At 45.5% G+C, this 16,798-nt stretch overlaps 2 protein-coding genes across 6 annotated transcripts in view; one reads left to right on the top strand and one right to left on the bottom strand.

The window, feature by feature from the left end:
* The window catches only part of CHCHD7 (coiled-coil-helix-coiled-coil-helix domain containing 7), a 46,917-nt gene extending 33,095 nt beyond the window's left edge, over nucleotides 1-13,822 (bottom strand). For 3 of the 4 annotated variants that reach the window (XM_068237412.1, XM_068237411.1, XM_068237409.1), the window contains exons 1-2: nucleotides 13,689-13,822; nucleotides 5,430-5,567 (exon numbers count right to left, since the gene is read on the bottom strand). The gene's annotated coding sequence lies outside the window, so the exon portion shown is untranslated. The remainder of the gene's footprint in view (nucleotides 1-5,429; nucleotides 5,568-13,688) is intronic. The other variant, XM_068237410.1, reaches the window with a different exon arrangement.
* A 306-nt stretch (nucleotides 13,823-14,128) lies between these two features.
* PLAG1 (PLAG1 zinc finger) overlaps nucleotides 14,129-16,798 on the top strand; it is a 70,604-nt gene continuing 67,934 nt past the window's right edge. For both annotated transcript variants that reach the window (XM_068237406.1, XM_068237403.1), the window contains exon 1: nucleotides 14,129-14,313. The gene's annotated coding sequence lies outside the window, so the exon portion shown is untranslated. The remainder of the gene's footprint in view (nucleotides 14,314-16,798) is intronic.

Below are 16,798 nucleotides of genomic sequence, written 5' to 3'. Positions count from 1 at the left end.
CTCATCCATTTAATTTGCCAATAGCTTAATCACTAGTAATCACAATGAAATTATCTACATCTTGTTTTTTTCACCACCAATTGGGCTTTTTGGGGTTGATATTGGATTTCAGTAATTACTTTATTTTCTATGCATTTTAAAGGGGGGGGGGGGGGGGAAGAGAGAACACCACCATTTCTCCAATTTTATCCCTTATAGTTTTAATACAAACACTGCTACTGTGCATGAAACCCACACATGTTATCTGCCTATGTGTCCTGGTTATCACAACATTTTAATTATGTCCCTAGTACAAAGTATGGTGACAATATTTTGAAATAAAAGGTGTATTTTTTCCACTATTTTTACGTGCACAGGAATGTACATGCACAGCAGCAGCACTGTCTGACTTATAAACACGTCCTGGAGCCATTAAGAAGCACTAGCAGCTTGTCATTAAGTGGTTAAGACACGTCCCTGCCACAACCCTAGTAACACATCAGAAAGACTTCAAAAGCAAAAGATAGCATTTTATCATTCAAACCATGCTGGTCCTATCAATTTTATTACAAAACATTTAAAAATAAGAAATACCATATATACTCCAGTGTTCTCCCCAGACTTTTTTTTTCCAGCCGGGTGGCATGGAAAAGTAGCCGGGTGGGGCCATATGAGGGAATGCAGGGCAGGTGCTTCTCTGCACAATTTTGCTTACAGCAGAAAAGGTGGTGAGCCGATGACAGCCAGGTGCTCACAAAAACTAGCTTGGAGGAGCACCCGGCTAAAAGAGCCTGGGGAGAACACTGTACTCGCAAGCAAGCCAAATGTTTAACCCCCAAAAAGTGGGTCAAAAGTTGGGGGTGTCGGCTTGCTTGCGTGTCAAAAAATGAAGCCCCCTTTCCGCTTCCGCCGCTGCTATTACCTTAGCTCGGCGCCGCTTCTATTCCCCTGTCCTGCTCGTATAATCCACAGCAGTGCGCCCCACAGCGGCTGCTGTCATGATAGAGCCGTAGAGGGAGAGAGCGCTTCCCATAGTAACGGAACTACAGGAAGCCGCTCTCTACGGCTTCCTCCCTCATCACAGCAGCCATGTGCTGCTGTTGATTATCCGAGCAGGACAGGGGATAGAAGCGGCGCCAAGCTAAGGCAATAGCAGCGGCGGCCGCGCGGTGGGGGGGGGGGTTCACTATACTACCTACGCTGGGCACTATACTAGCTATACTGGGGCACTACCTACCCATACTGGGCACTATACTAGCTATACCGTGACACACTGGGGGAAATCATGCGGCCAGCATTTCCTACCCCCGGCTTATATGAGGGTCTATAATTTTTTCCTGGTTTTCAAAGTATGGGGGGGGGGGGGGGGGGGGGGCTTAACGGCTGCTTATATGCGGGTCGGCTTGCTTGCGAGTATATACGGTATATGAATTTAAAGGGATACTGTAGGGGGGGGGGGGGGTCAGGGGAAAATGAGTTGAACTTACCCGGGGCTTCTAATGGTCCCCCGCAGACATCCTGTGCCCGCGCAGCCACTCCCCAATGCTCTGGCCCCGCCTCCGGTTCACCTCTGGAATTTCAGACTTTAAAGTCAGAAAACCACTGTGCCTGCGTTGCCGTGTCCTCGTTCCCGCTGATGTCACCAGGAGCATACTGCGCAGGCCCATTATGGTCTGTGCCTGTGCTGTGCGCTCCTGGTGACATCAGCGGGAGCGAGGACACGGCAACGCAGGCGCAGTGGTTTTCTGACTTTAAAGTCTGAAATTCCAGAAGTGAACCGGAGGCGGGGCCGGAGCATTGGTGAGTGGCTGCGCCAACACAGGATGTCTGCGGGGGACCATTAGAAGCCCCGGGTAAGTTCAACTCATTTTCCCCCGACCCCCCTACAGTATCCCTTTAAAGGATGAGAATGTTTAGTCAATGTAAAACATCATGAGAAAAAATACATATATTTACACAGCATACATAGGTAATCGCCACCAGGAGCCTTGGGCGCAGGATACAGCCGGTATACGGCTTATCCTGCTGCTGCACAAGAAGACCGGGTGGCGTTAATTACCATTCCCCCCCCTCTAGATCCATGTGGATAGTGGGGAATGATGCAATTTGGCTATTGCTGGAGGCCGAATTATAGGGTTTCAAAGTAACTTCAGCTCCGTCTTCTGACTGCGCAGAAGTTACTCCCTGTGTGCCGCTATAGCCGTAATTCCTATTACAGTCTACGGTGGCGCCGGCTGCGCTCAAATCTCCTGCACCATTATTACAGCGCTCGATTTACACAGATCTGTACATGAGACCTGAAAGAGGGACAGAGGGATTTGGTTCCCAAAGAGGGACTGTCCATCCTAAAAAAAAAAAAAAAGGGGACAGTTGGGAGCCATGTATTATGATCAATCACCAGTGTCACTATATATTTTTTTATTTTCCATTCCCTCATAGCTGTCACATCCCCTTTAGGGCCCAGTCACCCTAGGGAGATAACCACTTATTGCCAAAGCGGTAGTGCCATTCTAACCTATAGCGGTGATCTCACTAATGAGATTGGCGCTGATTGCGGGCATTATCCCGCAGCATTACCTGCAGCATTTTTTGCCTTGATTCTGGAGCGATCGCGGTAAAGTGCTTAAAGCGCTGATCGCAAGCGCTCTGAATCGCGGAAGTGTACAGTGATTTTACCATGCTAATTGTGGTAAAAGTCACCCGCGCTAGTGTGTTTTTTTTTTTATATACTTTAAGTGTAAACGTGCCCTTTCACACTTACTGTGCACCGTCCCGCCGCAGTAACAACCTTATGGCGGCTATCACACTGAACAGTGCAGCGGGTCCTGATATGATGATGCAAGATTGTCTGCGTTTCCCCGTTAGCGAGGCATACTTTTCACTGGACAGCATTCCTCACTGTATGGTAGCACCGCAGCAGTAACATGCGGTGCGACTTCTCATAACCATTATAGTGCCATGTATAATAAATTTGCACCATCATAACGGAATGCATGAAATGTGAAAGTGCCGGTCACCTCAGAGCTCCAGTTTAGTTTATATTCCTCACAGCTTTAACCACTTGCCGACCGCACGCTTATACCGTGCGTCGGCAAAGTGGCAGCTGCAGGACCAGCGACGCAGTATTGCGTCGCCAGCTGCAGGCTGATTAATCAGGAAGCAGCCGCTCGCACGAGCGGCTGCTTCCTGTCAATTCAGGGCGGGGGGCTCCGTGAATAGCCTGCGGGCCGCCGATGGCGGCTCGCGGGCTTAATGTAAACACAAGTGGAAATAATCCGCTTTGTTTACATTGTACGGCGCTGCTGCGCAGCAGCGCCGTAAGGCAGATCGGCGATCCCCAGCCAATCAGCGGCCGGGGATCGCCGCCATGTGACAGGGGACAGCTTGTCACTGGCTGCACAGGAGGGATAGCGTCCTGTGCAGCCCGGTCACCAGGGGGGGGCCAGGTAGGAGAGGGAGGGGGAGGATTTCGCCGCGGAGGGGGGCTTTGAGGTGCCCCCCCCGCAACACCCGGCAGGCACGAGCGATCAGACCCCCCCAGCACATCATCCCCCTAGTGGGGAAAAAAGGGGGGCGATCTGGTCGCTCTGCCTGCACCCTGATCTGTGCTGGGGGCTGCAGAGCCCACCCAGCACAGATCAGCTAAAACAGCGCTGGTCCTTAAGGGGGGGGTAAAGGGTGGGTCCTCAAGTGGTTAACCTCCTCAGCGGTATGGACGAATATATACGTCCATCACCGCCGGAGGTCGCCGCTCAGGCCCTGCTGGGCCGATTTTTGCGAAATAAAAAAGCAGCACACGCAGCCGGCACTTTGCCAGCCGCGTGTGCTGCCTGATCGCTGCCGCGAGCAGCGGCGAAAGAAGGTCCTCCCAGCCGCCCGAGCCCTGCGCAGCCGGAACAAAAGTTCCGGCCAGCGCTAAGGGCTGGATCGGAGGTGGCTGACGTCAGGACGTCGGCTGACGTCCGTGACGTCACTCCGCTCGTCGCTATGGCTATGATGTAAGCAAAACAAGGAAGGCTGCTCATTGCGGCCTTCCTTGTTTATTCTGGTCGCCGGAGGCGATCAGAATGACGCTTCCGGAGCGCCCTCTAGTGGGCTTTCATGCAGCCAACTTTCAGTTGGCTGCATGAAACAGTTTTTTTTTTTTTATTTAAAAAAAACCCTCCTGCAGCCGCCCTGGCGATCTTAATAGAACGCCAGGGAGGTTAAACAACAACCGAAGTGAGAAGAATATATGGAGGCTGCTATATTTATTTCCTTTTAAACAATTACCATTTGCCTGGTATCCCTGGAGGAATAAAATTAAATAAAAAAAAATATAATTATACCATTTGTCTGGCAGTCCTGGTGATCTATTTGGCAGGGCTGAGGAGTTGAAGCAATTTTGGGTACCTGGAGTTGGAGGTTTCATAAACTGAGGAGTCGGATGATTATTGTACAGACTCATCAGCCCTGCTATTTGGCTGCAGTAGTATCTGAATAACCCCAGAAACAAGCTTGCGCCTAATCTTGTCAGATCTGACAGTGTCAGAAACAGCTGATCTGCTGCATGCTTGTTCAGGGCCTATAGCTAAAAGTATTAGAGGCAAAGAATAAGAAGGATTCAGCAGGTATTGTTTAAAAGGCAATAAATATAGCAGCACACACACACACACACACACACACACACACACACGATTATAAAGTCATATTCAGAGCTACCCACTAGGGCCTCAATTCATAAAAAGCAGTGAGAGAAAAAAAAAAACCTGGGAGGGAATATACCGCATTCAGTATTTTCCCGGTCTGTGTGCTAATTCATAAAGATTTTCCCAGCTGCCTCTGAAGTTTGGTAAATTACCGCAGCCCATTGAGCGGTAGAGCAGAAGTGTGGCTCTCTCTTTTGCCCTGCACAGATGACTCACACAGACTGCTTTCTGCAAAGAGGACTCACAGACTTCGGCTCCCTGCACTTTGCATTGTTAGCACCTCACCAGAGGTGTCGGTAACTATAGTCAGGCTTACTGCTTGTTGAAGGCTTTATGAACTGACATTTGCTGAAAATTTACTGACATGTGTTGGAGGTAACTACAGCCAACTCTAATTTTCCTCACTGCTTGGTAATTTCAGGTTTTCATGCTGTAACAGCCTTTATGAATTGACACATTGCTAAGTGCTCGGGAAAGTCTGCTGTTTGCAGCATTACCACATGTGGTAATTGCTTTATGAATTGAGGCCATGTCACTTCTGCCCCATGAAAACCACAGTTATCATGCCCTTTTAAGAGGCATGTCTATTACAAGGCACACCTTCTCTACTGCCTCCCATCAGAAGCAGGAGTGCTTGCTGTGAATTCAGCTGAGCAAAGATGTCTGCCAGGCAGCAGAGCTCCAGTGAGGTTAAATTATCTATTAATTCCATTTATATAAAAATTGATTTCAGAGCCTTTACATTTTTGTTCATTAACTCACTTGTTTTGTTGGTAAAAATGAGCAACGGCGACTTGTTCAGTTGAAAAAGCGATCAATGTTAGATTCCCTTTGATGATTCCCACCGGGTCACCTCAAGCATACTACTCGCTCACAGTGAGATGAGCCACCTATAAAGTGCTACATAAAAAAAAAATAAAAGCCACACATTAGGTTTCTCATTCCAACAAGCAACAAAGTCTAGAGGGGGGAAATAAAAAATTGCATACAAGCACAAGTGGCATTTAAAGGAACCTAAGGCAAGAGACATATGGAGGCAGCTAGATTTCCTTTTAAATACCAGTTGACGACAGTCCTGTGCTGATATATTTGGCTGCAATAATGTCTGAATCTGAAACAAGCATGCAGTAAATCCAGTCAGATCTCAGCCAGAGACATCTGCTTAACATGCTAGTTCAGGGTCAATGGCTCAACGTATTAGAGGCAGAGGGAAAGCAGGACAGCCAAGTAATGTGCATTGTTTACATAGGTCAGCATACATATGTCTCACCTCAGGTTCCCTTTTAAAAATTGTGATGCATGTACTAATAGAGGGACCACACAAAGTAGCACTTCTGGGTCAAGCTGTTAAATAGAATTCGCTCATGGAAGAAAGCACTCTATAATGAAGTCGTTAGTGGCACGTACAGATAGTATATGGCATACAAACAATGCAGACACTGTCCCGACAGATTTAAACCAGGGCTCAAGCACTGCAAATTCTAGCTTGCATGCAAACAATGCAAACTGTATGCAGCTTGGTACTGAAGAAAAATGGCCAGAGCTTTCATTTGGCCTAAAGCACAGCATTACATTTGCATGCAAGCCAAAATGACCAGCTTCTCATTGACCGTCTAATGGAAAGTACCGAGGGGGATTACTGTGAAACTGACCTGGATATGAGGGCAACTGGAAAAGACCACATCCTGAGAGTAGTGCTGTCCCATCACCCTGAAAGGTTGTGATAGAGCTAAATTCCAGAAAACACTGAATACCACCAGTGTGGTAATACAATACAGTAAACATGATAGCTAAAATAAAATCAACTGAAACAGAGCCAAGCACAACCTTGATTTAACCACTTAAAAGGACAACTGTAGCGAGAGGGATACACAGAGGCTGCCGTATTGGTTTCCTTTTAAAGTGATGAAGTGCAAAAAAAAAAAAAAAAAAAAAAAAAAAATGAATTGGTTGTGTAGTACAGATAATTACTAGAACATTAGTGACAAAGAAAATATTCTTATTTTTATTTTCAGTTATATAGTTTTGTTTATAACAGTGCATCACTCTCTAATATTTGCAGTTTACACTCTTACTCAGCATTCTAAATGATTTTAGAGAGCAGGCTAGTGAACGTTTGAACTGTCCTCTAGAGAGAGAAGAGGAAAAAAAAAAAAAAAAAAAAAAAAAAAAAGTGACAGACACTTAAGATAGGCTTCAGAAGACAGATCTCTCTGCCACTTTCAGGGCTCGTTTCCACTATCGCGAATCCGCATGCGTCCAACGCATGCGGATTCGCACATGTAATGCAAGTGGATGGGCCTGTTTCCACTGTAGCGTTGTTGAGGTGCGTTTTTTTCAGCGGTGAAAAAACGCACAAAAGAGCCGCAGAATTCACCTGCGAGTGGAATGCATGCGAATTGCAGGCAATGTATTTGATAGGGAAATTGCATGCGTATCACGCGCTATTTTATGCGATTACGCGAGCGATTCCGCATAGGAACCAAAGTAAATTAACACAGGCAGTGACATGGTTAAAAACGCATATAGCCTATGCGAAATCGCATGCGTAATCGCGTAAAACACAAAAAACGCACCTGCATGCGATTTCATCAGCGGTGGAATCCACGCGATTCCGCACCGCAATAGTGGAAACGAGCCTTCAAAGTCAGAGATTAGTGGCTCTTGTGCATAGTTAACAACTGGGAACAATATTACACTCATGTCTCTGCTCCTAATGTTTTATTTCTTAGCTGTACTACACATACAAAATCATACCCTACGTTAATTTTCACTTCAGATTCCCTTTAATGCCAGTTGCCTGGCTGTCCTGCTGATTCTCTGCCTCAAATACATTAAGCCATAGCCCCTGAACAAGCATGCAGCAGATCAGGTATTTCTGACTATCTAATCTGACAGATTGGTTGTATGCTTGTTTCTGATGTAATTCAGGCACTACAGCAGCCAAATAGACAAGCAGGACTGCCAGGCAACAATGGTTTAAAAGAAAAAAATGGCAGCCACCATATCCATCTTATTTCAGGTGTCCTTTAAGTACACGCAGTCTCTGGCCCCTTAAGGACCAGAGCCTTTTTTTCTCCAAAACGAGCTGTGATCGGCTCCCTGTGATCACAGGGTCAGGAGCCAACGAAGCTGTCCGAGATAAGGAGCTTTGCTTACGCAGGATCGCCAGGAAAGATGGGAACAGTGGGTGCACCCTGGCAGGATTGAGATGACAAACTGTAAATAGATTTCAATTGCAGTGGTGCGTAAGAGGTTAAGGCCATGTTCCCAGCGCAAGCTGCATTCCCTGTATCATCAGCAAGCAACCACAGATCAAGAATCACGACGCGATTTATCAGACGACCAACAATTTTTTTTGAGCAGTCGTTCCCACGATATGGGTACAGTCACGCGACCATCGATTAGCGTTGCACCGCAGTAACGACCGTCACAGCAGATCGAATCGCTAAGATCCCCAATGACTCACGCAAAGCACCACGATCGCTTGAAGTCTCGTTCTCTCCCAACGTGTAGCGTCGCATAACATTCATACCCGCCAGCAGGAAGAAGTGTTGCTTGACAGCCGTTGTCATGGACCCGTCGGGAGACAAATACGGGGCTCTAGGCCCCTTTTCCACAGGCAGCTGAACTGCACTCTTCCCAACACGTGTCAAGTAGCAAGCACCACAATTGGCGCATAGGAGTAGCTGACAAGCAGTGAACTCACTTATTGGCGATAGTAAGTTATCCATCCATAGTAGCAGCTTATTGAAGGAAACAGTTTGATACTACACAAGTAGAGGGATAGAGGGAAGGCTCTGGATACGACAGAGCCTTCCCCGTCCTCCGTCTGTCGCATCATTCCTGTGCTGTCCCCAGTTGAATTTGACATGCTAGTTTGAATAGCTCTTTAGTACTCCTTCCAAAGAGAAGCACTTCTGTACTGCGAATACACGAATCCAGGCTTGTGCATGTGCAGTACAGATGCGCTCATCTTCAAAACTACTCAGGGACAAGAATAGTTCCTAAGGCTGCCCAAGGAGTACCAAACACCTAGTAGTTAGAATAACTGGGGACAGCACAGGAACGATGGGACAGACCAAGAATACTTAGCCACCCAGAGCCTTCCTGCTACTGAGACTATGTTCCCACTACAGCGTGACTTTTTTGGGCGAAAAAGTACAAGATTTTTCTGATTGCTGAAAATTCGCATGTACATTTACGCGTTTATGCGAATTTTTGTATGCGAAAATATGCAATAGTTAAATGTAACAATCTGCCTAGTAACAGCTTAGTCATGACTGCTGACAACTTCCTGTAACCACGGATCTAATGTGAATTTTCAGGCAAACAAAAATTTACATAAAAAAAAAAAAGGACTTTTTTCACATGTACAAAAATTCACAATGGAAACAGCCCCATTCACTACCATTAGTTGCAAAATGAATGTGAATTCTCTGAGAGAAAAATCTGACAAAACGCACAAGTGGAAACCAGGCCTTAGGTTTGTATCAAAATTTAAGCGCGTTTCCTCACTTAAAATGGAAGTTTATAAAACATCCTGTGTGTCTTTAGTGCAAATAGGACGTTTCCGTAGTTCCGACTATTCTACCAAAGTGCGCTTGCGCCACAGGAGCGTGTGTGTACATGCACACAAGCGCATTTTGACTTTCGCCTTACAGCACTTGGTGCCTGATTTGAATTACATTCAGGGCGCTATATGCAAAGAGTTTGCATGTTCTGCCTGTGTGTGGGTTTCCTCTGGGCACTCAAATTTCCTCCCACATCCCCAAAACATACAGATAAGTTAATTGGCTTCCAGTGTTCTCCCCGGGCTATTTTAGCCAGGTGCCCCACCCAGCTAATTTTGATGAGCACCCAGCTGTCATTGGCTCACCTCCTCCTATGCTGTAAGCAAAGCTGCACCACCCCTACATTCTACTTTTTCATGCCCTGTGGCTGAAAAAAAAAAAAAAAAAAAAAAAAAAAAAAAACCTGACAACACTAGCCTTCCTCCTAAATTAGCCCTAGGCCTACAGTAGGGATTATATTGTGAGCTCTTCCGAGGGACAGTTAGTGACAAGACAATATACTCTGTACAGCCCTGCAGAAGATGCCAGCACTATATAAATACTTACTCATTAGTTCACTTCAGCCCATAGCATGGAGCGTTTAGCTACGGACTGTAAGGGCTTGTTTCCACTATTGCGGTGCGGAATCGCCTGGATTCCACCGCTGATGAAATCGCATGCGGATGCGATTTCCCATGCGTTTTTTTTTGAAGGTATATGCGATTTTAACCATGTCACTGCCTGTGTGAATTTACATTGGTACCTATGCGAATTCGCAAAATTCGCATACCATAGCCGCATGCGAATTTCCTATTAAATACATTAGCGGCGATTCGCATGCATTCCACTCGCAGGCGAATTCGTTGGCTCTTTTGTGCGTTTTTTTACCGCTGAAAAAGACGCACCTCAACAACGCTACAGTGGAAACAGGCCCATCCACTTGCATTACATGTGCGAATCCGCATGCATTGGACGCATGCGGATTCGCGATAGTGGGAACGAGCCCTTATAGGTGTAATTAAATTTTTATTTTTACTTTACACATTACAGCTGTCCGGAGATAGGAGGGTTAGTAATGCCAAACTGAGCAACTTTAACCACCCTGGCGTTCTATTGAGATCGCCAGGGCGGCTGCGGGAGGGTTTTTTTTTTAATAAAAAAAAACAAAACTATTTCATGCAGCCAACTGAAAGTTGGCTGCATGAAAGCCCACTAGAGGGCGCTCCGGATGAGTTCTGATCGCCTCCGGCAAGCAGAAGTAACAAGGAAGGCTGCAATGAGCAGCCTTCCTTGTTTGGCTTTCCTCGTCGCCATGGCGACAAGCGAAGTGCCGTCATGGACGTCAGCCGCCTCCGATCCAGCCCTTAGCGCTGGCCGGAACTATTTGTTCCGGCTGCGCAGGGCTTGGGCGGCTGGGGGGACCCTCTTTCGCCGCTGCTCGCGGCGGCGATCAGGCAGCACACGCAGTTGGCAAAGTGCCGGCTGCGTGTGCTGCTTTTTATTTTATCAAAATCAGCCCAGCAGGGCCTGAGCGGCACCCTCTGGTGGTAATGGACGAGCTGAGCTCGTCCATACCGCTAAGGTGGTTAAGGCCCTTTTTCACTAGCAATCGCAATAACAAACACCAGCGATTTTATTAATTTTGTAATGCTATTGTGAATTTTCAATTGAATTATCCCTCTTAAAAAAATCGCTCCAGAAAGGAATTGCATTTTGCAAATCTAATCACTGTAGTGGAAAATACTTTTCATGATTTCTATGATAAAGTAGCAACCCTAGCAATTTAAAAATCACTAGCGATTTGTGATTTAGCTGTGCAGTGGAAAAAGGCCCTTATAAATTGAATCATGTTCTATAAAAACATAAGAAAAAAAAGCCATCTTTCAGGCTGCATAACATGCAGTCAGTAGCTGTTCAAAGGTTTCTAAAAACAGACCTCTGACCTTTGAACTCTACTTCCCTGGTAGTCTAGCCCTGCCACACCACAAAGCCATGCTGCACTCCAGAGCACCAATGGACAGGCCAGATCATGGACATGTAGGGGGACACCGAGTGTCCATATAGACATAACAACCTCTGAAGCTTTTATTAACAAGTTCATTTTACAAGATTGCCCCCAATTTGTTTCAGAAACAAAATGAGATCTTGTAAAAACCCATACAGACGAGCAACTGTTACTAGGAATTGGTGCTCGTGAAAGATTGTTTATTAGTATTAAATAGTTTTGACTTGTATGCAAATGTAATGTAGGCATCTTCAAACCTCACCAATGAAAACCAGCGGATTGTGCATTTACCTGGCTCAATTCTAAGCTGCATACAAGTCAGAATTACTGGTATTTAACCCTTTAGCAACCAATTTATTTAGAGGCTTGCAAGTACTCCAGGCCAATTTATTTCAGCACATATTTTATTTCGTACATTTCCATGCTTCTAATTAATACTGCTGTAATATGTATTTATGGCCACTTGTCACTATGGGCAGAATTTGCAGCACAAGTTCAGGCAAATGATATCAAAAGCAGTGCATTTATCTCAAATTAGATAACTATTGAATTTGTTAATGGGTTAGACTATGCAGAAAGAGTGCAAGCAAGTGCACAGTTCAGCCTCCTGTCTGAAAATGGCCTTAGGTAGCTATGTGTGCCCTAATTACAAGGTGGACATTGTGTTCCTCAGAAATCAGTTTTAGGTAACCATTGTGCACCTATCACTACTAGGTAAACATGTGCCCCCAAGAATACGCATTAGCTACACAGTCCCATACCCAGACCTCCTGTCATCCCAGAAGTGCCACTTCACTTTTTCTGCCGGCATGAAATAATGTCACATGCGCAGCATGCCATGGATGCAGTACCACGATCATGGGGAACAGACACAAAGAGGAGGACCACCAGCAAGGCAGGTGAGTATTTCAACTTGCATCAGCTCCAATTAACCAACAGACCCAAAAATCTGTTGCCTTAGTGATTTTTATAGGTGATCTAGCCCTGAGGGGAACAAAAGCTGCTTTGGGCCGATTAGATACCTAAAGATGCCCATTAATAATACAACCTTGACTGTACCTTCTTACCACTTCTATGCAATATGAGGGACCACCCAAACTATCCATTCAAAATATATTTTCTCACTTTAAACTTCTACTACATAGATTTGGTGGCACTAGTCTACTCGAGGTGACCAAGCAGGAAACAATTCCCCACTCTACAACTTGAAGCATTGTAATAGGCAAATGGCAAAATGGTGCAGGCATAGTTATTACTACAGCCCATCTGAAACGTAAAAGTTTAAGAGGGTGTAGTACACCCAATCACATTAGCAGAAAGCGGAATTTCAATACAGGTTTCCTGCTGAGTCCCAAGTAGACTAGCACCAATTTGGTAAGATAGTACAATCAAGACTAATGTGGATGACCATCTTTAGCTAACAATTAAATTAAGAAATATATTAAATGATGGCCACCAAATCTGAACATCTAGATCCCTCTCTGATAATATCTAATCAGAGAGAGATCTATTAACTGCCTAAACACTACACTAGATTTAAACATGAAGTATTTTGGGTATCATCCTGCCACCTCCATCAGCCACACCCCATGTAATGTGTCCCTATCCCATGGTGAGTATTGCAAGTTCTCCTGTCACACCAGCACAAATTCTTGTGTCCAGCATCTTTTTGAATTGCCACAGCAAGCACTGTAGCCTTTGACACCATCTTATATAGTGACATCACTACATGCAGGAGTGTCAGGTGGTGCTGGAGGTAGCAAGTCGCTGTCAGTTATCAGCTTCCAAATCCAATTTGCCCTGTGAAAAGTTCTGCCTCAACCCCAAAGGTACATACACATCGGATTTTCACAAACAACCGGTTGTTTGGACGGTTGAACGTTAAATCAGACGTGTACAGTCGGTCAGCTGATAAGACTGGACTTGAACAATCCACTTGGCAGATCGTTCAAATCCAGTCTTATCAGCAGAACGCCTGACCATATACACGCCCGATTTGACATCCAAACATTCAGTCATTTGCAAAAATTGGATGTGTGTACGCGCTTTAATATTTTTTTTTTGGGGGGGGGGGGGGGAATGATTATGCTGAAATCCAATTAGCACTTGGTATGAGATTAATCAGTTATTACTACATAAATCAACTTTCAGTGAGATATCATTCATTTGCCATTTCTAGCTGCTATCAACCTGTATATGACTAGCATGAGTAAAATTAACATCTGTATACAGAAGCCCAGCTGGTGGGCCACTGCCCTCCCACTCATGAACTAATGCTGCCCCTCTAGCTCTGGTCATATTAGCAACAACCCCACGTGCAGAGCTGCCGGCAGCCATGACCCTAGTGCACGCGGCAAGGGCAGCAGAGGGTGGATCAAGGAGACGTCCGGGGTGGGTGACAATGACAAGCCTTGCAGGGGCTGTACCATGCAGCAGTGATGGGGAAGCTGTGCCCGCACTCACCTCCCCAGGCACAGGCGCCTGAGCACAGAGCGGGTGACAATACCTCTGGCCGGGAAGGTGATTACAACACCTTCACTCAGATCGGACAACTCCAATTCGAAATACGTCAACTTGTAGCCTCGCTCTCCCTTAAGTAGTAGCACATACTAACCTGCTGAACAAGCCCCGCCCTTACTACATTGACACGTCTCCCAGCCAGCCGCTTGCCCCCGTTCTCGGACTGCCATCCTCTTCGGCCAATCCGGTAATAGCCCACCCCAACGCAGACTCCGCCCTCGCACCGCCCCAAAACAGCGGACCAAAGTGACTGGCGTTTACGCTGACTAATCGGAGCCCGACCCGGTGACAACACCGGCTTAGTCACTGGTGAAAGCGCTTCTGACTGCGAGCCTGGAGGCGGGGCTCGGGCGGAGAATGAGGCGGTGTTTGGGGTGGGCGCGTCTCCCGAACCAGGCTGGGCTGCATCGCAGCGCATACACTACAATGGCTGCTGGAGAGAGGGGAAAGCAAACAATTTCCAGGCCCGCAGCGTCCAGGCAAAAATATGGGAAAAAAATTATTAAAAAATCGGAAAGGCACCTAAACCCCGGAAATGGAGCGCAGGAAGGATGTTAAGGCTCCCGCGGTGAGTTTGCAGGGGGTTTGGACTGGCGCAGCCGCCTCTGAAGCATAAAAAATCAGGGTTATTTAAATTATGGGAAAGGGGGGGACGAGAAAAGGAGGAGGAGGGGGGGAGAGAGAGAGGAGGAAAAAAAAGTTCTAGCAATTCACCCCCCCTCCTCTTCTCCTGTGCAAGGACTTTATTGGGAGAAAATCAAGGGGTGCAAGAAGAGAAAGTTTAGCAAGAAAAGTACTATTTTTGGTTAATGTGTATTTATAAATAAATTAATGAGTTTGACTGGTGATTTGCAGAACTGTAGCATTTGTTTGTGAATTGATGGTGCATCTTGGTGACCATGGTGCCCTTTGGGGGGGGGGGGGGGGGTGCAGGGGCTGCTAGAAGTTCAAGAAAAAGTGGAGTGTGAAGTTTTGAGTTTTTCTTTCTTTCACTTAATATTGTGACAGCAGCAGAGGCTGGAGAGAGGGAGAGAGGAGGGGAAGGCATTAAAGCACAGGCAGACCGTGCTTTCAAAAATAAGTGTAAAAAATAGATAAAAAATCCCCAGTTCACCCAAAAGACCCCAAACCTCCCCCAGAGATGGCCAAGGGGCTTTTCATTCACCCCATGCCACTTTGATCCTCAAAGCAAGCTTTCTTCCACTATTTCCACGCTCTTCTTTGGGGGTGGGTAGTATCCGAAGTTAGGTTAGGTCAGGGCTGCAGGGAGGTTGCTGGGCACCCCCTCCCTCCCTAACATTATGTGGGGATTACATTAGGATCCTTCAGGACACCCCCAAAGCCCCCAGACTGGAGCGTGGTGGGTGAGATCTGAGCCCGGATTGGGGCACAGGGGATCGAGGACGGGTTCCTGGGACAGCTTGTTGTCAGTATCATAAACAACCAAAATGGAGGGAGAATAGAAGCATAACTAAATAAAAAAATACTAAAAAAAATTGCTTAAAAATCCCCAGTTTGATCCTGTGTCCCGTTCTTTTCAGCGTCTAAAGATCTGAGCTTTTCCAACTTGCCTCCTTAACTATTGAGTCACCAGAGGCATCTAGGCATTTTTTTTAAATATTTCATTTTCTTTTTTTTTTTCCTCCCTCTCTCTCTCTCTCTCTCTGCAAACCTTGTGGAACTGCCAGATCTAGAAAGAAGTCGTGTTAAAGGGGTCGTTGCATTGCATGAGTTTATGAAGTGATGGTTGTTCAATCTCAGGCGGTTGTGCTGGTTTTGATGTATGTGTGTGTGTTGCTTTTTATTAAAAAAAAATTAAAAAAAAAATCTGAGTCTGAATTAGGGGTTAGCCCTGTTGCAAAGATCTGTGTGCCAGAGGCAATTCATGAATGTGTTTTTAAGTGGTTTTGGAAGTGAGGTAAATTTTATCTTCCTTGACACTTTTTTTTTACATACTAAAAAAAAACTTATCTTTGCAAAGCAAGCTCTTGCCTCCCCCCACCCCCTGCCGCTGTGAACCATTCAGCTATTGCATTGCCTCTCCAGTGCTGCAGCAGCCTGTGTTCTTGATAGCGAGGGGCAGAGCTGATGTTGATGTTTACTGGTCTAAATAACATCCTCAAAACGTTGACTCTGTTTTTTTATACTTTGTACATTTCACCTGCTCTGAGAGCCATCTGATCCTGGGGAGGAGGAGGGGGGGGGGGGGGGATGGAAGCTGTGTCCTTCCCATTGATATACAGCAAGATGCATAATGCATTGTAAGCATGGAAAAGAGATGGAGTTGCTGCTGATGTTGTCTTCCACGTGGGCTGGGGCACAGGAGGTGGTTTGAAAAGATGGAACTTTGTACAGGTTCTATTGCTATGCTGATGTCCTAATGTCTAGTGGCAGCTCAAATATGTCAGCAGCTTACTATGGAAAAGCCTTAGATGGACACATTTTTATATAGGTGCATGAACTAATGCAATATAAAACAGGTTAGTAAAAGTATATATTTCCAGTGTGTTGAAGAACCTTATATACTGCACATTTGCTATTTATGTAACCCAGGCTGTAATTAAAAAATGAAAGTATATTTTTTATACACTGTTGCTTTAAGGGTTGAAGTTGTTTTGTTATGCTTTATTTTTATTGTTTGGGGTTTTTTTTTTACAGTATTGATTAGTGGATTCAGATGCTTGAATGTTACAGACTGTTTTCTGACAGTTGTAGAAACATAATGAGCCTGTATACTGTTTGGTGATGTTAGCATAGGCTACATGAAATCTAGCTCATTCTGTATAAGTATTACATGAAGAAATGTTTATCTAGGAGCTCAGATACTCATACATTGTAAAAATCATAATGACCCTGTTTGCTATATTGTGATGTAACTGTAAGCTCCATAAAAGTAGGTGAATTGTCAATAGTATTTAATGAATGTATGTGTGTATCTAGTAGAGATACACTCTCTGTAAGTACATGGTTCGCCTTCTCTTGAATAACCTATAGGCACAAATTTATTTTAATGCATTAACAGACAATTATCATACATTTATTGTGCTTAAAAG

This window comes from Hyperolius riggenbachi, chromosome 5 (assembly GCF_040937935.1).
Source record: "Hyperolius riggenbachi isolate aHypRig1 chromosome 5, aHypRig1.pri, whole genome shotgun sequence".
NCBI lineage: Eukaryota > Metazoa > Chordata > Amphibia > Anura > Hyperoliidae > Hyperolius > Hyperolius riggenbachi.
The sequence above is the reverse complement of the archived record's forward strand: the minus strand, read 5'-3'. Positions and strand labels throughout refer to the sequence as shown.